The sequence below is a fragment of the Anser brachyrhynchus genome (assembly GCF_964034855.1).
Source record: "Anser brachyrhynchus genome assembly, chromosome: 2".
NCBI lineage: Eukaryota > Metazoa > Chordata > Aves > Anseriformes > Anatidae > Anser > Anser brachyrhynchus.
In genome coordinates this window covers 10933809-10956534 of record NC_137695.1, presented here as the reverse complement: position 1 = coordinate 10956534, position 22726 = coordinate 10933809, and the positions used below count along the sequence as shown (strand labels likewise).

The following is a 22726-nucleotide window of genomic DNA, read 5'->3' as shown; positions in this document are numbered from 1 at the left end:
CAGAAGCCAAGCAGCATAAGATAATTACCATCATGTGCTGACAGGATGGTCTTATTTTTTTCATAGGCCTTGACTAAGCAAATCACTTATTTGCCTGCTTCTCTGGCAAAACATTTATATTCAATTAAGAATATCATACAGATGCAGCATGTGCCTGAGATACAGTATGACCGGTCATCACCTGTTTTTCATGAGATTTAAATAGACTTTGGATCAAGTCCCAGACTGCAGTGGTCTAGATCCATAGAACACTCCCTTAACCGATAAGAACCCGAGAAGGTTCTGAAACTTTATTTTATAAGCACTATGTTATTCAACAGAGTGAAGGGAGGGCATACAACACATTAAATATTATTGGGTTACTTCCTGGTCCTGCAAAATATTATATTACTAAAAATGTTATTGTCTATTGATTCTCTTTACCACTTCTTTGGGCTCACAGCTTGATACTAAAAGCAATACTCAAAAACCATGTGAAATTTCTTTGGGTACAAATGTTCAGTGTACATGTCACTCAAGCTGTGATTTTTACAAGCAGACTAAGTCAGCTCATAGCTATAATACACACTCAAGTGCGTGCTAGTGCACAGTTTACATATGCAAATATCCACTTGCATAGTTTATATGACTCAAGGTTGAGGGCCTTTGAGAATGTCACCTTCAGGGAGCCTAAAATAAAAGAAAATTCAGTGAGCTGCAGAGTAGCATCTAGAACTTTTCACTAATAGCAGCTGTGCTTTCATGTTACTACTACAGTCAAATAACAAATGCAAGAGTTATTTCCTTTATTATTCTTCGTATAAGATATATTGCTCACACAATACCAAATATATGTGTGAAAGAAACAAAATCATTTCACACAACAGTCATTTAAGTGTCCTTTTATTTAATCTCGGTAAGAAATATAACCCACATGCTATTGCTGCTGAATTCAATTGATTTTGTTTATTTGTCTGTTCATTTTTCTGCTTTTATGTTTGAGGTTTTTGCCATAACAGAGAGAGGTGAGATGTGCCATTGAGTGTTCTGTGATAAAATAGCACTGACCTACATATATATCATAAGGATTGCCATACAAAGAATATCAGAAGCTCATTTCCTCCAAGTTTTGTTTAATGAGGTATTTGAAAATATTTGATATATTGTGGGTAAGGGTTTATATGTATGAGAAATTATTCTTTATTCAGTTCTGGTCATTTTTATCCACCCTCTGAGGCTGTTTGTCAGCTTATATTAACATATACACTAGTGGTTTTGTATATCTTAGTTTTATTATTTATTATAATTTTATATAATTTATAATTTTATATAATTTATAATTTTGGGGGAAAACAGACCTTTGACATTTGTTTCTGCAGAATGGACTTCAACCAAATAAGATGGGCAGTATAGTTTAATGCACTGTAGCTATACATAATGTTAAATGCCTTTTGGTTAATGTGCTAACAAGCACTCCATGTAGCCTTAAAACAGGGACAGAGATAAGAATCTTGTATCCATAGCAGCAATTCACAGTAACCAGTCTCTATTTCTACATATTGTCTATTGTAAGGAAACTGCTTAAAATGTTCTGATCATCAGGGGGGAAAGAAACCTAATATCCCACTTGCTGCTTTTGTTAATAGGAAAGTGGAGTGATTAATTACTAAAGAAGGACAAAATGTAATATATTTTGTGGGAACAATGGTGCTATCAGTAAGAACAACACAAAGGGCACATACACAAGTAACAAATCCGTGCTAAATTGCATTTGGGATAAAATTCAACACTGAATTCCTAACAGTTTTCAAAACTGTGAACGTTTTTCAGTTTTCTATCTTCTGTGAAAGTGTCTTGAAGTAAAAAGAACATCTACTGACTCTGAAACCTAATTTCTTTAACATTTTAGTGATATTCATTCTCTCATTAAAGGAGTGGTTTTGCCCTGCAAGGTGACTGTGTTTGAATAATTTTATTCAGCTTGCCATCTTACTCAACTGTTCAGTCCCAGAAGCACATCTCAATATCATACCACCAATCATAGAACTGTAGAATCATTCAGGTTGGAAAAGACCTCTGAGATAATCTAGGCCAACCTTTAACCTAGTTCTGACAAAGTAGGTTAAAATCTAGTACTTTGTTTTTTGGTTTTGTCTTTTCAGTATTTCTTGCAGTTGGGTACAGTGTTCTGTGATTATTTCTACAGTAGCAGACCAAGCACACAAGAACCACAGGCACCAAGAGAAGCAGAAGGTATACCAAGATAGTGACTGACAGCACAAGAACCTGTGTTGTTAATTTAGTTCTTAAGGTCAGAATCATGAAGATAGGTCAATATTCCCTTTATTCTTTAACCTAAACTACAGAATGGGGTGTCAATCACCTTCTGAACAACTACTTTCAAAGAGCCATCTAGAGACAGGGAGAATCAGCTTTTTTTGTTCTCTACAAGGGAATTTTGTCATTTCCTTTTGCAAGGCATTAGCAAAATAATTAAAATTATTAATGAAATAATTTATTATTGACTGTTATTAATTATTTAATCCAGTCTCCAGTCCCAACTCCCACTGGTACTCATGTTTTTCATGCTAAAGACCACTGAGTAAAATACATAGGTGGGTGGTTGTCACCATACCCCAGAGAGACTACTCATCAACAAGAAACACTGGTTCAAGACCCTCCCTTTCCATTTCAGTCTAATGGCTCAGCTCCACTTGGAAGGATGAAGGGTTGCCTCAATTTGTAGTCTGGCATTAACCTTTATGCAAGAGAGTGATAGCATTTATGTATGTGACTGAATTGTCTAAATAATTTTTTTAAATGAAAACAAGTCAGTGCTGTACAAAATAGTTGTAGTTGGCCAGGGACAGGAATGACAGGAATATTATGGCTGCAGGACTGTCTCCTTTTTGTTGTCCTAATGAAAACAGGAAGCCATGGGCCTATCTTTATTTTCATGTGATATTATAGATCTTCAAGAAATTCTGTGTTTATCAGTTCCTTGGACAATTCCATCCTACAATTTTGTTGGGTACTTCTACGCAGAGGACCAACATGTTCTTCAGAAATGACATCTGCAGTTGGATAGAATAGCCACTGGAACAAGTCACTGGATTTAGAGTAGGTACTAGCTTGACACATTTGCTTTCTTTCCTAGAAACCTTAGGCTTTGGAGTCTCCAAAGCATGGACAAAGGTCAGGGATACCTATTCGTTATACCAATCTGGTACATGCTTAAGGGATGTGTTTAAATCCTAGCAGCCTGGGAAATGGTCAAATTATCTATGTGAAAAGACAGAGCAGTGTCAGTAAGTTTACAATGGAACAGACATATCTCAGTTGCAATATTCTCTGGGAAAGCACTTCAAAGAGCTAATTCCTGGAAGAAGCATGAAGTCATAGGCGATAAATCCAGCTAATGTTTATAAAATATGTAGAGTTTTGAAACTACTGAACAAAATACACTCGCAGAAAATCATACAGAAAGAAGACCTTTTGTCCTTGGCCTTATAGGTTTTTGGCAGTCAAAATAAAACACAGGGTGAGAGACACTCCTACTGTAGCGAAGGCAGGAGGTGAACATTTCAGCAGTGGGCTGTCCAGAGTCATGGCTAGGATACAGAGCGAGGAGATGAATAGTTTGTTTATTCTGAAGCTCATAGAACTTTTCACTGGTCCTGAGTGGCTCATTATGTACCAGGTCCTTGCCGAAGATGAAGATATGATTCTTAATATCCTGAAAATGACAATTGAGTTTCATCACTACCAAGCAAGTCATGTCTGCTGGTGAATAAGTGTGGCTTCTCAGCAACTTTGGTGATCAAGCCCTTTGTCAAGGCAAGGAGTCTGGCACTGTGACCCTGGAGAGACATAAATATGTTATCAGATGCCAGAGGGTGACTGGAACCCCAGAGAAAATCTCATCCTTACGGATACATAGGTATCACTGATGACACGAAGACACTTCAAAGAAGAGAGCATCTGAGAAGATGTATACTAAATCACAAAAATAAATAAATAAATAAAAATCTGATGGAATGTTACTTGCAGCATATCCTCAATGAGTTTGTTTCACTGGACTCCAGTCTGTGTGTACGGTGGGTTGTGCCACTCCAAACCCTGGCACCTTTTTCCCAAAGGTCAACGAAAAGCCAGCTCATGCTCTCCATGATTCAGGATGCTCCACATTTTGCAAGGAAGTTGTAGCCCACATGCTGGAGTGATGTGATAAAGTCTGTTATCCGCTGAGGCCATCCAAATATCTCTGCACCCAAGTAAAGTAACAATATTTCAAATATCATTTCCATGAACAGCCACAGAAGTACCAACCTTTAAGTTCCTGATGCAGAATGTTGTTCTACTTCTAGTTACATATGTGTATATACATACGTATTCATATGTATGTGTATGTATAGTATATATGTGTATTCAAAATATACATACATACGCTGCCTTGGAAAAACACTACATGCAACAGCTCATTTCTTGATTTCTTTTTGTTTGGTAAAATATCTATTTAAAGCCTATTTAGCTGTAATTTATTCAAGATAAAAACAAGTTGCAGCATAGTCTCAGTTATGGAAATATTCATAAAATAATGCAGCACCTTTAATAGCTGGAAAAGAATTGAAACTAATAATTAATTGTACTTGAGTGAAGGGCCACATAGGAGATTTTACCTTGGACTTTTACGTAGAAAAGAGGAAAAATAAAGAAATCAAAGGAAAGGGAAACTCAGCATACAGCTCACAGTTCAAGAATGTTTTCTGCAGTAATCAGTGATAAATGTTTCTTCAGAGATATCTATCTCTGCAGGAGGGAAAAACATCTAATGAAATATATGCTGCTGTACAGAAAATTAACCAGTGAGATAATTCATCGTGAAGAGAACACGGTGTATATAAAAATGAGTCAGCATACAGATACATCAACACCGTGATGTTGGAATTAGCATAAATATACAGGAAGAGAAAGAGATTTTTTCGGTGATAGCCACACTGAACTTTAAACAAAACAAAACAAAATGAACAAACCAGGAAGATCAGGACTTTTGTTCTAGTTCTAGAGGGTACTGCCTTGTCATATTTTAATCTTAATTTGCCCTACTTAATTTGACTGTTTTTGTAAATAAATCATAGAATCATGGCATCACAGAAGAGAACCCAGCCTGCTGTAAGAAACCTCAAGAAATCTACTGCCTTGCAACCTCTGTCCTCAAGGATTATCTGAATCTAAACCGTTACTTCAGCACTGTTGTAGCAGGAAGACTGAAGGACCTTTCCTGATAAACCTTGATAAAACATTTTTTTGAGGCATATTACCTCATCTCTATTAAAAATCTTCCATTATCAGAGGTTCACACAGTCATCTAGCAACATGCTTAGCAGCTAGAAAATTTTTATTTTTATTTGGTGGTGGTCAAGATCTTTCAGACTATCGGTCCCCTGATAAACTATTTTCTGCTATAATGGAGATAGGAGTTTACACTCAGACATGTCTATTTGCCATTAAATTACATTTAAAGACTCCAGTGAACAGTTCATTTGTTCTGCATTCTGAATTTTTATAGAAATACCATGCGGCAATTGCAGTAGAAGAAATGGAAAATACTTCTTAAATCATACTGTATTCTCATCTTATAATATTTCCAAGGACATCGGAGTTCTACTTGCTTTTTAACATCTTACTAAGAGAGGAAAAAAGAGAACAAGTGATATAATCTTAAATTCCTCTCTGGTTAATTACTTTCACTGACATTTACATGGCAATATTTTTCACATATTTCAGTTTCCTAAATAAAGGATTGTTCGAGAAAAATGGTTAAATAATCATTAGATCATTATTACCATCCAAAGAAAAAGCATTTAAAATGTCATTGAACTTCATATCCCATAAATAAAGCACTCAGAGATGGAGTACTGTTTTATGAGGGCCAAGCACTATTTTGCGTTAGTATGCTTTTCTCACAAAGACATGTAAAAGGATAGCCCTGCTGCAGTCAGAGAGATAGCCTCATCTTTTATAGGAATATGTTCTGTATCACTGCCATAACTTGACTACTCCCTAATTTAAACTAAGCTAGTGTCAGTGCCTTGTTAATGGCTGTTCTCTATTTGTTATACTTTATAGCTTGCTCTTGGATGTAGCAAACATAGCATATATCTCCCAGCGCAGTTGAAGTAATACAACACTTAACAGACAGTCTTCCAGAGCACACGATGCAAAGTATACAGCTCTGTAGCCGTGAGATGGGGACACATTCTGTCTTTTGCTTGCTTTACTGACTTTGGAGGATTTCTCTTCTGCATTAGAGCTCAGCACCACCAGCCCATGCACTGGCTTCTCCTCTGCTCCAAAGATACTCCGTGCATTTGCTCTTTCATGCTCATGTGGAGATTGTTTGCAGCCATGTTGATTATGAAGTCAGCAGATTATACTCTTTTGTAAGGAGATGCTCCATTGTGTAACATTCACTGTCATTTCACAGAATCACAGAATCACAGAATTGTAATGTTAAACACTAATTTCTGTATTGCACTCTTCCTCTGCTTTTTCTGTCATATACTTACTTAAAGAGATGGTACAGGAAAAAGAAAAAGCATTTAAAATGCTTTTGAGGAGATGTTAGTTTCCAACATTTTTCATTGTTGGTGGTAGAAAGCAGTGAGAAATTCAAGCTTATGTATTCTGCACACCAAAGAGCACTAAGGTGCTTCTGCATTACTGGCGAGAGCAGAGCAGATTTCCGTGCTGTCTCCAGCCACTGTCCCCTTGTGTTGCTGGCTGCTCCCCCTGATGCAGGGTCCAGCTGGGGTCACTTTGCTCCATACTCAGGTTCGGTCCCGGTGGTTTTGGCAAACTCAGCTGTGAGCTTTTCCTTCCAGCTCTGAGTGCACAAACCCAGGCCCAACCTGACAAGGAGAACATGCAGAAGTGTTCTTCAGGATGCCCTGGGTCTCAGGTGCCCAGGGCCCTGGCTCTGAAACTGATTGTGTTTTTGCATGGTAATAGTGTGAATGGCAAATGAAGCTGAATTTTAAACCGGCTTTTCAACCATACTTTTAACCAATGTTGTAAGTATATGAGATAGAAAGAGGAGCATAGAGGTCTGATTAAATTTGAATGTGATGTCCACCAGATTTATTCAGTTTGGAACGAGATGGCATTAAAGAAAGCTTTTCCAGAATTATCCTCCTTTCCCTGAAAAGTTTTAAATTTTATTTGCCCTTCATCCACTGACACGATAATTACTTGGGAAGGGCTATCAAAAGTTGAGCACTGACTTTTTTAGAGTGCTCCTTCCTCGTGAACATTGCGGCATCCATCCTAACAGCACGCTCCGGTGTCATTAAGGACAACTGGCTGAGCAAGAAGTGACTGTTCTGCCTAGTAGCAAATCTTCCATTTCCTTTGTTATCCAGACAGCTTCTTTCCACTGTGGCCAAGGACTGTGTGTTCAGTGACTGTGTTCAGTCATGAGCACACAGTGCAGGCCTGCAGGAAGGGGAAGATGCATATTTTATGCTGCAAGCCAGCACAATGTCTCACACACTTTAAAACAAGCACTTCCTATTTCATAACTTCAGCCAATTCCACAGCTGGAGAGTGCTTCTGTCCCATTGCACGTAAGCCTCTTTCGCATATTTCAAAGTCTCAGTCCTACAGCAGAATTTCTGTACTTAAAGGGAAATGAAAATTTCCTTCATGCTATCAGCAATCTCAAACTAAGTGTCTTTCTTGGCAGGAAGCTGTGGAGAGTAAGTGCTAGCCCAGAGAGGGAAGGATATATCTCTTGCTCCAGTTACATATTCTAATAATCAGAGAAAATTTGCCCTCATCTTGAACAGCAATTACTCTTTGGGAGGACACTGTGTTACTGTGTTCAATTTTCCTCGCTGCTTTGTTATACCAGGTGTCACATCAGCCCCCAGCTGCCCAGTGAAGCTAGGTGCAGACGTGAGCCCAGTCACCCTGTGGACTATTGGAAGACATTCAGATATTAAAATGGAGAGACGTTGCATTTCAGTCTGTCTTTGCAAGGCTGTGATACCTGAAAGATACTTAGGGTAGAAAATAAATCAGGATTAAATGGTCGCCAACGAGACTGGTCCTTTTTCCACAGCAGGAGCTGAATAATACCACTGGTCCAAACTAATGCCAGGGAAGCTTCTTGCTGGACTGGAACAGTAAGAAGACAAAGGAAAAAAACAGGATAACTATTTTATTAATCATCTTTTAAATTATAATAAATTAAGTGGTACTGGCAGTGGATGTATCTGTGACAGATTTGCTTTGGTCTGTACTCAGTGAGAGTAGTGATGGCAATAAATAATGGCATTTTAAAATAATTTTATTTTCAGTGCAAGTCATTCTGCTTTTCATTCCCTTTATACAGCTTAATTTATGTAATGGATTTGTTGCTGTAGAACAGCACTTTGTTCTGGACATTTCACTTAATGCCCTAGAAAAATGGGAAAATGTTTAGAGGAAAGAAATAAAATAACAAAATATATAACATTCCTCAACGTCTTAGAAAAAGCTGGAAAAATTACCTTTATTCATTGTAGAGTAATAGTCTTCATATACATGCAGGGGTTGTTACAGAGTAAGATAATTCACGGTTTCCCATTTCCAACAATGTAAAACCAGATGGAATCAACTTCATTTGCAGTCAGAGGAGATTGGGTTAAGAAAGCATGTGTGCTGCAGGAACTGATAAAGCCTAGAGTAGATCACCAAGGGAGATGAAAGAATCTCCAACACATGAATATACATTAAGATATATGTCTTGGATTATATGTTATGTGTATCTTTTAGATATACATCTGCTAAAGATGTGCTGTTCTTACAGAAGCAGAGTGGGGTAATGGAAGAGCAGGCCTTTCCCATTCCTGCTTTCCATAATTTATTTGAATTTATAACAGGGTATCTCAGAAGAGAGTCCAGCCCACTCAGCAGGTAACATGATAAGTAAATCATAAAACCTCTAGGGGAGATCACTAGCTTTCACTCTCTAGCCGTACCAGTGTCTAGACAGATGTTGAGAAATCTGCTTGCTGTTCTTCACACAAGTTTATGTAGACACGAAAAGGCTGCCTATTCTGTACCTCCCTGTAACTAACATTTAGTCTAATCAGAACCCACTCCCTCAGTTCCTATGAAATTAGTGCTGATGGAAGGTTGAGAGGGGCAGGTTGCTCTTCCTAAGCTGATGGGACTTACGCATCCTTTGGTTTCCCAGCTGAAGACGCCAGCTTGGACAGCACTGGTCATGTCATGGAGTAGAAATGCACCTCCAGGGTAATGACTCTTTAGATTGTGAGAGGTTATCTCACAAATTTCAAATTGAAATCTTACCTTTATTGGCCTTGATGGGAAATTTTCCACTGTCTTCAGCAGAAACAAGGTTTTTCTCTCACATCTGGGTTGGATACCTTTCAGAATGGAGGATGTTTAGTTGTGAACTGTCTGCAGTAACTCCAACACTTTCAGCTGTGGGAACACAACCTGGCTTTAAACTAATTGGAAAATCTGAAACTTTGGAGTCTGTAAAAGCTTATCTGACCAGACACGGCAGTTATGAAGTACCCTCATTGCTTAAGAAAAACAATACTGGGCCCTTACACCACACCACCAGGTTCCTGTTCTGAACATAAACAAGTTACCAACTTTTGGAGGCAGTGAATGCATTTGGAATAACTTCAGGAAGTTAGCAAGAGCTAAAAAGCCCTGGAGATCTGCCTTAGCTCCATTATTAGCCTGTCATGTGCTCATGAAAATTATGCAGTAGCTCCATGCAGGTTTATGTACTTCTCACATCCCCTCCCCTTTTTAGCACCTGCAGCTCTGCACTGTTGGATCACTACTGCCAAAACACTCAACCTGAGGCTTATCCACCCATATATCCAGCAAAGATGCATCTGCTGAAATAGTAATGCAAGGTACCACACTTACCATCACCACACAACTGTCTGCCTTATATATGTGAACCGATGGTTCATGCATAAGGCAGTTTCCCTCAGATATGATGTTTGATCAACCCTCAATGCAAAACATGCTGCCTGGCACTAAGTATGCCATTATCCTTTAATTCTTTACCAGGCTGCCTTTTCAGGATTTCACATGGCATTTCCCTTTCTTACCAATTCTGAATGTCCCAGAGCTTGGAAACAGGTGTGATTTCCAAAATTTGCAGCTTAACCAAACTGCCTTTCAACCATGTCTTCTACACTGTTTGAGCTCTTGACTTCTGCTTTAACAGGTATGCCTACATACAGTGATACAAACCTTAATCATTCTCCTTTTCCACTACTTACCCTCATGTATTAAGATCTTCATAGCCTTTAGACTTTAAAGAGAGATGTTCAAGAGGTTAGTTTATCTCCACTTCAATTGCTACAGAAAATTTAACAAGAGTTATATAGTTGGAGTCCCCATATGCTTTTTCTAAATTACTGTTTTAAAAATTTGAGGCACAGACATTGTTTATGAGGTATGAGATGCTATTTTTGTAATTAAATATTATAAGTCTTCAGAGGTCAGCTTGGCAAGATAGTGCCTAGATGATGGAAATCGCTAAAAGTAATACATGAAATCAAGTGAAGCAAATTAAGGTGAAATTGTAAACATCACTTTGACAGACAAAAACAACTATCAAGGGCTCTAGTAGATATTCCAATGCTGGAACAACATAGCAGGAGCAGAAATTGAGCAAATTTAATAGGAAGTATGTCTGCTGATGCCAGTTAGCAACAATAAATGTAAGAAACCTTGATAAAAGTATTTTGAAAATAGCCAGACACAATAGAATACTACAGAATGGATTTTTAATTTAAAAAACGATTACTGCACTTTTGAATTGTAAAGGAAAAAATAAAAATAAAATAAAAATGTCCTAAAGAAATATCTTGATATCTTTCAGGACATATACAAAGTATGAGGTCACCTGGTTCTTAATCAAAAGCTGAGAAGACCTGAAAAAAAATGCAAACCTACACAGTAAAATTTAAGCTAGCCTCCCTCTCTCTTTGCTGTAAAAAGAAAAAAATAGAATTGGCAAAAGGAAAATTTATTGCAACTGTACACCCCAAGGTTTCACATTTCTCTGCTCGACCTTGCTGTATTTTCCTCTGGGATGTCCTGTAATCATCAGAAACTGGGCTACAACCACTTCGTGCTGCTCCATCTCCAAAGAGCTGCTGAGCCAGCACTTGCTTTTTGCTTACGTTAATTGCAAAATAAAATGAGTTAGCTGAAACCACCTGACTTGTCTCAGCACATTTGGGACAGTCCAAGAGTATGTAAACAACCAGTTAAAGAAGCTGAAACTTGCTTTGCTGCTTGCAGTCGAGGATGTAATGTGAACAGTTCCTCTGATGCAAGGACGCCCACATGTTCAGTATTTATGACTAGTTGTACTTGTTTGAAAAGAGTCAAATGCTTAGGTTATTTTTCATCCGTAAGCTGCTTTGTTTTTAAATTGTATTTTTAACCCTGAGTACTGCCCATCTGTGAGAGCGGGGCAGTATTGTTTCTTCTGGGAACAGTCCACACAAACTGCCACCACAACTCCCAGCAGTAGTACAATGAGAGGAAGCTTATCAGAAGACTTTAGCTTGGTCAAAATTATACAGCTTTGCTGTCCCTGGTCTGTTCTGTCATGCTGAAAGAGACAGCTTTGCATTAAGGCTGTGGTCTCCTTACCATCCATGTCTTCTGGCTCATGCTCAGGCTCCTCTCTGGCACAGGCCAGAGAGCTCAAGGCGGGGAAACGCAGCTGGAACTGGAGGCTGGAGCTGTCAGCAATTCCTGCTCTACCTGTCGGATGGATATGATCAGTGACCAATGTACAAAAGCAGCTATACTCTCTTGAGGGGAGAGAACAACCAAAGCCATCTAGCAGAGATCCTGGAGAGCAGCTCTTGAGCAGTGGAGAACAAGCAACCATTCGGCCATGCCCTGCAGCACAGATTTGTTTTCAAGCGTATGCTTAAATCCACCCTAAGTCAACTAAGTTTACGCTTACCAAGGGTTTGCTGAATTTTTATCTGGATTCATGCCAAGAGAGACAGCTTGCCTCTGAGGGCTCAGAAGGAGTTGGAGAAAAATGTTTTCTGCCTTCCTTCTACCCAAGCGAAGGTTTATGCAGACTGATGCACTCTACTTTAAAAAAGTGACTGAAGTGCAGCGTGGAGCAGGCCTAGCCAAGCACTGATTGTGACACCCCAGTACTAATGTGAAGACATTCAGGATTTAGTAATTTTTCAAATTGTAATGATAATCAGTTGTTACCAACCACAACGACAACAAAAATACCTGAAATGGTATTTGTGTTCAATTTGGCATTTGCACAGTAGACATCATTGTATATATATATATTTATATTTGTGCATGTGTATGTGTATCTATTGTGTGCAACCATACACAGAACCGACAGCCAAAGCAAATGAGGCTTAAATTCACTCCCTGACTCTACAATGATTTCATCCTCAATAGTTTGTATTGTATTGCTAGTCTCCAAAGACAGCTGATGGGATGATGATCTTTGCTTGCATATTTTGGCTATTTCTGTTCTTCCATAGGAGCACACAGCATCATGTGCCAGTTACCTGGTCCCTGAGACTCTGTATGATGGAGGAAGAAGATGGGCAGGTTGTGCAGACACCAGTGAGAAGCAGAAGCACCATACTGTGTTTGTAATAGAAAGTGTCAAAAGACATTTAAAAGGATGCTTCATTTCAGCTTGTACTGCAGGGTGGTTAAAGAGACAGAGCTGAAAGGAGTGGACTGGTCTATGCCTTATTTTCTGCAGAGGGAAGAATTTCAGCTCTCGGCAGCATATCATGCATCATCAGGGCTGTGTGATAGGTAGGTGCAGCAAAACCATGGCCAGGAGGGGTGATGATGACATGAGCAAAATCATTTCATTTATGACTTCAGGCTGTCAGCAAGTACCATCCCCAGAGAGATGAGCAAATGGCACGTTCACCGGCAGCAAATCATATACATGCCAGCTGAACTTACAAAGCACTCACTCCATTTAACCTCATTTTCCCAAAGGAAAAAACATTTCTGAATTTTGATGGGCCTGAATTCTGACCCGCACACGAGTAACCCAGATGACCAGGATTTGTATGTGAGAAGTGAGGCTAGCTGAAATTTAGCAACCGCTCTGTAAAAGTGACTTCATTTTCCTTGATCAGCTCTGGAAATGTTCCCCCATCAGCAATCACCAAGTGCAGGCCCTGTCTCCGTGGGACACCACTCTCTGTCCCTTACACATAAGTTTTAGAGAAAGGAATAAATCATGATCTCACTGATGTAGATGAAAATCTTTGGAATTGACTTCAAATTGTACTTTTGGATTTCAGAAGTCTTTCTAGTGTGACTTATACAGTCACCCTGTTTGCTGCATTTGCAGAAAAACTAAAAAAAGACTCCCTTTCATCCAGCTCTCAGAAATCTTGTACCCAAATTGGTCTGAATTTGGGATAACTCATATTTCCTAGGAGCTTTGTGGAGTAGAGGGTACATTAACCTCTGTGCAGCAGCCATATGCTAGTCCCAGCCTTTAGTTTCTCTCCATGTTGATGTTCACTGAGACAGTTATAACCTCCGTTTTCCAGCCTGTCCAAAGCTGTTAAGTAGCATTCTGGCAATTTAGGGCCACATCTTCATTATTCTTGATGTTATCCTGACCTTTTGGTTTCCATGAAGATATTGAAAAATGAAATAAATGTAATTTGTTATTAAAATATTGTCCATATTTATTAGAGCTTCACAAATGCAACCTGGCCTCTGGATTGGGGACTGTGATTTTACCCATCCTAAGATGAGAGAGCTTTCCATAGTGGAGAGACGTGAGGGGACAGTTCATCCTCTCTTAAAAGAGGTGTTGAAGATACCTCCTTCTTCCTTGCTCCATTTAATAGGATCAGGATTTGTCTTCTGCAAAGATCATTTTTGCAGTGCTTTGTTCCACCTGGGAGAGGAATGGCTCCAAGTGGCAGGGTTCCACCTATGAGCAAGTGAGAGAAACCAAGGGAATTGTGTTATGCTACTCTAATATTACCAAAAAAATAGGCTTTTTTGCTGACAGATGAAGTTAGAAGCCAGCTGTCTAGTCCTGTGTGCCTTCCCTGAAGCAGTGTTTTTAAAAGGGAGAGATTTATAGAACTAATAACGCAAAGCAAGGCTTTAAATTTTATTGTGTAGATATGAATTTACTTCACTCTTCTGCAAAACTTTGGAAAGCTGTGAGCTGATTTTAGCCTTGCTAAAAAGGGGAAAAAAGAGAATAGTCTTTTCCTGCATGCAGAGAGATGAGCTGCAGCCTCAGCACACCTCCCCTCAGGGGCCAGGGACCTTGGACCCCTCTCCCAAAATGAGCCCTTCCCCTGCCAAATCCAACAGAGACACCAGATGCTTTGCAAGGATCATAAGCTAAAAAGGACTGTTTCAGTCAATGCAAGTGTAACTGCTACTGCTTTTCACCCTCCGGACCCATCTGGAAATGTGTGCATAGCTGTAAATAATGCCGTTGTTACTGGAAAGAGCCGGTGCTGCAGGCAGTCACCATCACTCAAGCACGACTTGCAGTAGCCTGGCAGCAGTCCAGCATCCTCATCTGGGACTCACACCTCACACAGACTGGGAGCCAGGCATACCTCCAGCTTACGCCCGGCACTGTTTGCCTGAACACATTTATTTTTAGAAAAAGCCATAAAGAGACTGGCTTGTTATTAAAAGAATAAGATAAAAAAAAATTAGAAGAGCTAGAGCATTTCAATCTGTATATTTTCCAAACAACTAAAATTCTCCTCTCAGGTCCTGACCCCTTCCTATTCTATATTGGATGGCAGGCAAGCGATGCTTAGTTTGTTCTATTTACTTAGCCGGGGGAGCAGTGCATTATAAGGAGATCAGTAATTTTTACCTCATCAGAATATCAGCAACATATATTTTAGAATATTATTATTTATTGAAGAATATTACCACTTATGCATGCATTTTTCCTGTATTTTTCATAATTCCTCCTCGCCAGGTCTAGTTAATATAGTTAATAATGATTTCCACCTCCTCCTCAGGAAGGGCACTACCCTGGAAAGCCTCACATCCTTTCCAGCAGCGAAGACACACAGGCAGAGCTAGTGCTGTCCAAAATCCAAGGATGCCTCACAGGACAGTGTAGCACCGGAGGGTACCTTCCATGTGGATTGAATGAGAAAAGGTCTGTAAGATCTGCAGTACTGATAGCCATTGGATTCGGTCTCTGCATTACATTTTTACAGCTATCTCAATGCTTTTGATCTTTTATCAACATTTTAACAAATGGGAATAAACAAACAGAGCCAAATTCACAGGAGCTGGGACTTGGATATCTGCATTCTTTCACAGAAATCATTATATAGAAACTCCTTCATATAAATCATTAAATCATAGAATCGTTAAATTTGGAAAAGATCAAATCAAGATCATCTGGTCCAACCATCCCCCTACCACCAGTGTCACCACTAAGCCATGTCCCTGAGCACCATGCCCAACCTTTCCTTGAACACCCCCAGGGACGGTGACTCCACCACCTCCCTGGGCAACCCGTCCCAGTGCCTGACTGCTCTTTCTGAGAAGAAATGTCTCCTCATTTCCAACCTGAACCTCCCCTGGCGCAACTTGAGGCCATTCCCTCTAGTCCTATCACTAGTTACCTGTGAGAAGAGGCCGACCCCCAGCTCCCCACACCTTCCTTTCAGACAGTTGTAGAGAGCAATAAGGTCTCCCCTGAACCTCCTCTTCTCCAGACTAAACAACCCCAGTTCCCTCAGCTGCCAGGATTATTCCTTAATCCCATTAAGTGCCTAGGTCTGATATCTGTGTCATCTCTGTAATGTACGCATCTCCTGAGGATGTGGGGCTGAGTGGACAACATCCAGTCTCTCACATGAGGTGCTTACTGCATCTGTTTGAGCTGAAAGGAGCATGGCAGGAGCGTTCCTGTGGCCCATCAGCAGTCCTCGAGGGTAGGAAGGCTCTGCAGGAGGATCTGGATAGGCTGGGCTGATGGGCTGAGGCCAACTGTATGAAGTTCAACAAGGCCAAGTGCCGGGTCCTGCACCTGGGGCACAACAACCCCAAGCAGCGCTACAGGCTGGGAGATGAGTGGTTAGAAAGCTGCCTGGCCGAGAGGGACCTGGGAGTATTGGTTGATAGGCAGCTGAATATGAGCCAGCAGTGTGCTCAGGTGGCCAAGAAGGCCAACAGCATCCTGGCTTGCATAAGAAGCAGTGTGGCCCGCAGGGCTAAGGGAGTGATTGTCCCCCTGTACTCGGCTCTGGTGAGGCCACACCTCAAGTACTGTGTTCAGTTTTGGGCCCCTATCTACAAGAAGGACATCGATGTGCTCGAGCGAGTCCAGAGAAGTGCAACGAGGCTGGTGAGGGGTCTGGAGAACAAGGCTTATGAGGAGTGGCTGAGGGAGCTGGGATTGTTCAGCCTGGAGAAGAGAAGGCTCAGGGGCAACCTTATCGCACTCCACAGGTACCTTAAAGGAGGCTGTAGCGAGGTGGGGGTTGGTCTATTCTCCCACGTGTCTAGTGACAGGACGAGGGGGAATGGGCTAAAGTTGTGCCAAGGGAGGTTTAGGTTGGATATTAGGAAGAACTTCTTTACTGAAAGGGTTGTTAGGCGTTGGAATAGGCTGCCCAGGGAAGTGGTTGAGTCACCATCGCTGGAGGGCTTTAAAAGATGTTTAGATGTAGCCCTTAGTGATATGGTTTAGTGGAGGACTTGTTAGTGTTAGATCAGAGGTTGGACTCGGTGATCTTGGAGGTCTCTTCCAAACTAGATGATTCTGTGATTCTGTGATTCATGCAATGCCACTAGGTCCTGTAAAGTCAGGCCTATAAAGTCAGGTCCTGCAGCCTGCAGGAAAAGCAGGCAGGCCCAGGGGGCCTGAAAGAGACCTTTGTGTGATATCAAACCCCAGGAGGGATGTAGGTGAGGCTCAAACTCCAAATATTTTGTCTCCTGACCAAAGGACTAGTGCTATCTCTGGATCCTAATTTGTTGGTAAGTTCATCAGCATCACAGCTAAAACTCATAGGGATGAAACATCCCATGTGCTTCACACAGCGAGAAAGCTCCCGATTTCCACTCCAGCCTGCCTGCCTTCCCTGCCAGCCCACTACACGAGGATCACACCTCATCACTGGTCCTTCTCTTGTCACCACTTATGTCCAGGTAAACAAGTGTCACTTTGATGAACAGCACAATTCTTATCACCGTTACTTTTCTAACTACTGCCAACTACCCAGCGAACGTAGCAGGCAGACTGTTACAGCGTTGTCATTTATGACACTATTATTCTTCTCTGAAGATTGTTTTCAGCACCCTCAGCATAAATCTTTGTAGCCAACACTTTTAGACTGAGCTCTAATAAAATGCTGGAGACCTCAAAGCTTTACAAACACTGTCTCTGCCAGGGATTTTATTTTATTTTCTTAGGAACTGACTGTCTTTAAAAATAAAAATGTGTTTTATGGCCTGATTTCAGGGAGATGTGAGAATCAACCACACTCTACTAACTGGAATAAAGGCTGTTGTCTTGAGACATCGCTGATGTCTCCATGGCTAACATGCATTACATTATCAGTGCTGGGAAGAAGACTATGAGATATTGTACTTGGGAATGTGAAAATGTCAGAAAACTAAAAAACACACACAAAAAAATATTGGGCATCGTCAGTCTAACATTTAGAAAATTCTGGAATTGATGGTGATTCACAGTGAGACATGGATTTGTTATCTTTGGAGTTGAGTATTGAAAAAATACTGATTTTCTGTTGTGGAATTTGGCAGCAGGCTGAAAGCACCAGCTTTACATCTAGGTGGACAAAACCCACAAAACTCTCCATGTGTCACTGGCAAATCAGAAATGCAAGCTCAGAGAAGGATTGCTTTATTTGTCTCTTTTTATATCATCATAAAGTTTTTACCTCAGAAATGTTGCATCATCCGGATTCTCGCTAATACTTTCTCTGGACAACATATATTTTTATTTATATATTTTTATTGAGGCCAAAGAAACAGGCATTGAAATAACCAAGATCCAAAATAGTACCAGCATAGATTATTGTCACTGTTGCTGTATGGGAGAAGAAGCCCTCTAACACCCTTTTTTTAGAGCGTTTCAGAAAGCCTGCTTGTGAGCCTGTTTGGAGGATGCTGTGGAAAGGCACCGGCCAGATTTTGGGCCAGCCTGATGGGCAGGGTGGTGGTACCCTAGGTGCTGGCACAAGGAGGTGGCAGGGGAGAGAATGGTAGGAGGAAACTGAAAAAAATATGGTAAAACTATGAGTGTGAACAATGAAGACTGCTGTCCAGTTGAGAGCATGATAGCCCAAAATGATATGCTGAGGAATTAGACATAATTTCCCATGCTGCTGGCACAAACAAATATATGAAATTACAGTGTCTTATAGGTGCTCCAGAGAGGAAAGGTGAACAGCCAGTCTGCCTGCAGAAAGAGAGGTCAGGAAAGGTTGATGTGATGATGTAAGAGGTTTCTTCTTTTGCTGTGTCCCTCGTCTTGCCTTCTTTTGCTGTGTCCCTCATCTTGCACACTGCCTATAGAGACAAATCTTGCCCAGATCCCAGCCCCTTCCTGAGCTCCTGCCTTTTCAAGGCTACCAACATCCATCCATACCTCCTGATGTGTCAATGCCTCACACTTTGATTCATCCCCAGCATTCATACAGAACTAGAGCAGGATAGAGCTGCTAGAATTTTATATTTATTTTCATTTATCTATAAGTATTTTATAGTTATTTTCTGTAGGTACACAAGTATTTACACCACTGGTGTACATCCATGCAGCGGCATAGCAGTGTTGCTCTGAAACGTGTAGTTAATTATTTTCACAGGATCATAACTGGGTGGTCAACATTAAAATGTTGATTCAATCAGCAGGGATGACTGTGCTGTTCTGTATAAAGTGTTTTTAAGGCAGCTGTTTCTGTGCTATTTGAGCATTAAATACAGTACATGAAATTTCAGCAGCCCCTTGCAAGTCTGCTGAGCAGTCATGGGAGTTAGGGGTTGAAAACATAATCAGTACTTTCATTCAGACGATGCTCAATACTTTACAAGACAAATGGAAAACAAATGCTAGTAAATCTGTGTTTTTTAATGCATGAACCACCACTGCAGTCTGTTTAGTCTACGCATATGTCAAGGCACATTTCAGTACACTCCAAAGCTCTCTGTGGGCAGTTTTTCACATTTGGATATATTTTCCTATCCTTTATGTAACTGGCATCAAATATTTACCCTTTTCTTCCTTCCTTCCTTCCTTCCTTCCTGTTGATGATTTTATTCTATATTAGAAACATATTTTTAAATTAAATGTTAGGTGATGCTATTGCTGCTATTGCAAATTAATATATAAACGTGCTATAATGCAAACAGCCTGTGTGACAATCATGGTACTTTTGACTACATTTTAAAGGTGTCACAGTGATTGCTAAGTAGGCCATTATGGATGTTCAAGTTTTAAGAATTTATTGATTTAAATTATGTATGTTAATGTACCTATCAAAGTTACAAATGTAGTTTGCAGCAAACTACTTATAAGATATGAATGATAAGCCATAAATAATGACTATGTCTGTAAATTAAATTACTCGATTATGCTGCAAAGATGCACTTTAATTTGGAACAGAAAATTACTTTAAAGTGATTTCAGCAGTTAATTCTTTTAGGATAGCAGAGCTGTATGAGGCATCGTCTTAAGTCAAGCATCAAACTTTGTGACAGTTTACCCACAAACCTGGTTCACTGGGTATTGCTGTGACCCAAATACAATGGATGTGACAGACTGACAAAATAATCACTGAGGACATTTAAGCCAAAATACAAAAGTGCTTTAAATCAAAGTCATTAATGTTTTTGTAATGGGAACAACCATGGGTATCAGCTAGTGCTAAGCTGATGAAGGGGTGAAACGAGTTAATTTTGAAAGAAGTTAATTTTGAACTTCTTTTGAACTTTTGAAATGAGTTAATTTTGAAAGAAGACAGAGACCCATTGTCTCTAAAGGAGTTACAGATACCTTGGAATTTTAGAATACACACACAAAAAATGTATTATAAAAACAACAACAACAACAACAAAAACTATAGTAGAATTTAACCTGAGACTCTGAAATACGAGCTGAGCAGAAATGCAATGCTTAAGCACTATTCCCATCATGTCTTACATTGCTGGCATAGTAGATTGGACTCTGGATGAATTTCAGTAGATGGAATAACCAAAAATAACTTACCAAACATGGACTTCTGTACTTGAAAATTGCATTAGTAGTTAGTATGTACCTAAATGGAAAGGGAAGAGGTTATGGAAGAGTCTTGGAGAGCTAGTGTTCAAGGGGTAGAGAGCCTTTTCTGTACGCCCCAAGTAAATTACTGCATCCACCTTAACATCAGAGCGTAAACCTCAGGGTTGTTAAGGCACAAAGTAACTGCTCAAGGCTTACCTGGAGCTCAGGGCAAAGGTAGCAGTGCTGGATATCCATAAGTAAACTCCTTCTCAAACCTTCTTGGCCCTAAGGGCTCCTAAATACTTGCCAGGGCTTGCTGATCCTTTGGGGACTGTTGTTTCGCTCAGCTCTATGTGTCCAGTATGACAGTGTTCAACGCATTCGTGAGCTTCTCCTTTAGAGTCGCCATTAACACTCACTAAGCAAGGGCAAAACATTGCAATGATTCATTTCAGCTGGATGAGTAATCAGATTTCTAGTTACAGAATGACAGCAAAGAGACACATAAACAAAATATATTTTAAAAAATCCCATTATAAGTCTAAGATCAGTGTCTATTTCTAGTTGTTCAGTGCTTTTTTTTTTCTTTTTTCTTTTTTTTTTTTTTTTTAATCCAGTATCTCTAAGTGTCCCAGCTATTATAACTATGTTTCAGGGACAATTCAGGGCCAATCTGTACTGAAGTCCTGTTGCTCTAATTATTAGGCCCTTTTTGGTTTTTCTTTCTCCGTCTACTCTTGTGAATGCAAACGCTGGAAGATGGTGTGATGATGCATTAGAAGATGCTGAAGTATATAACAGCATTTCAAGTAAAAGGCCTGTCCTTTGATCACTCAGTCTGATACTGTAAAAAGTCATTTAACTATAAGAATTGTATTTTTTTTAGTATATTTTGATTTCTCTTCTACAGGATCCAGTTGGGAGGCATCACTTCTGCAGAGGAAAAAATCTGATGTTTGGAAAGTTTCACCAGGTAACCACTTGTGGGTTCTGGTTCGGGCAGCTGAGAGCATATGGGCGAGATGCAGAAATGTCTGGTGGGAGAGAAGGGAACGTGCAGCACAAACATACCCTCCCCATACAGCAGTGGCTTGCCTTGCTGTGCCTTCCTCCTCACCAGCATGTGGGTGAGCTCCCCACCTTCATGCCCTTCCTCCTTCACTGGCAGGTCCCCACGGTCCTTGCTTTATTTATTAATATCCCCTGAGGAGGAGGAGAAAGTCCCCACAGTCCTGATCCACTTCTACAGCAACACTTTCCTCTACCTATCTATGTGGGTGCCACCTCCTCCCATGCCAGATGGCATCTTCAGTCTTCACCTTTACTATGGGATGGAAGAGAAAAGAGGCAGAACAGATGCCTTAGGATACAGGTTGTAGGTACACCCCCATTACATTTTTGTGGTCTTCATCTCCTTTCTCAGCAGCCGTTGCCATTATACCACAGGCAGCCCCAGCAGGCTGCCATCCTGAGATTTCCCCTGAGAAAGGAGCAGCATTTTGGGTAGTGCTGTCACAGGAGAGTTTTACTGGCTGTCTGAATGGAGATGCTCAGCCTCGGCTCCCCCAAGGTGCAATCCCCAGGCCACCAGTTAAAGTGTCTTCCAGAGAGATTTTGATGCAAACACCCTAAATCTGTGTCTTTTCATTCTGCTCCTGGGACACAGTAGCACCACTTCCCTCCCCTCTCACACCCAACAGAATCCATGTATTTTAATGCAGTCTGTCAGAGGCTTGATGGAGGTAAGGTAAAAAAGATTTCAAATACACTCACACAAAGGAAGATCTTTATGAAATATATGTACCTCCTAGTCTTGACTTGCTGTTTCATTTCATTTGGATCATGTCACTTTTAGCCAAAATTTTACCCAGCCATTCTTGAAGATCAGACATTAACAATCCTCAGGGAGAGCACACACTAGATCCTCACTCAGTTGCTGAAAGATACAAGTTATAAAAATATTGCAAATAACTCCAATATCAAGAACTTCAGAAGCCTGACACTGCAGATTTTTCCTCTGTCATCTGCCAGCCTTTTCAACACAATAAAGACCTATTTGCTAGATATGCTCATAGAGTTTTGGTACCAGTTTCAGCACAAACTGGAGTACGGCTGAAGGGCAGAGCAGTGGAGAGTTGTGCAGCCCTTTCTGAGGCAGTGCTAACCATGCTGCACTGCAGGATTACATATTTTGTCTCTAATTGTGCTCTGCAGCTTTCCACAACTAACTTTTTATTGCGAAGCTGGTACCTTGCATCTGTCATTTGAGAGCTGGAGATAAAATATAGCTATAATGAGAATCCTAGTCTGTCACACTGATGATGGGTTTGGGAGAGAGAATTCTAAATCTGCATTGACATAGATGAAGGCATTTATGAGATTTACAGAGGCTAATCTTCCTTCGGTATCTCTTCATTACAATTGAAGCATGTCAAT

At 40.4% G+C, this 22726-nt stretch overlaps 2 long non-coding RNA genes across 3 annotated transcripts; both read right to left on the bottom strand.

Moving 5' to 3' along the window:
- Nucleotides 1-742: 742 nt before the first annotated feature.
- Nucleotides 743-11658, bottom strand: LOC308190188. Of its 2 annotated transcripts, XR_013946991.1 has the most exons (4): nt 9337-11658; nt 8532-8701; nt 8030-8157; nt 743-4243 (listed from the first exon to the last, which is right to left on the bottom strand). It is a non-coding gene; the product is annotated as an uncharacterized lncRNA (long non-coding RNA). The 2 variants fall into 2 exon arrangements; XR_013946990.1 differs by having other exon boundaries at nt 743-8157.
- A 7684-nt stretch (nt 11659-19342) lies between these two features.
- Nucleotides 19343-21008, bottom strand: LOC308190189. Its single transcript, XR_013946992.1, has 2 exons — nt 20507-21008; nt 19343-20345 (listed from the first exon to the last, which is right to left on the bottom strand). It is a non-coding gene; the product is annotated as an uncharacterized lncRNA (long non-coding RNA).
- Nucleotides 21009-22726: the final 1718 nt, after the last annotated feature.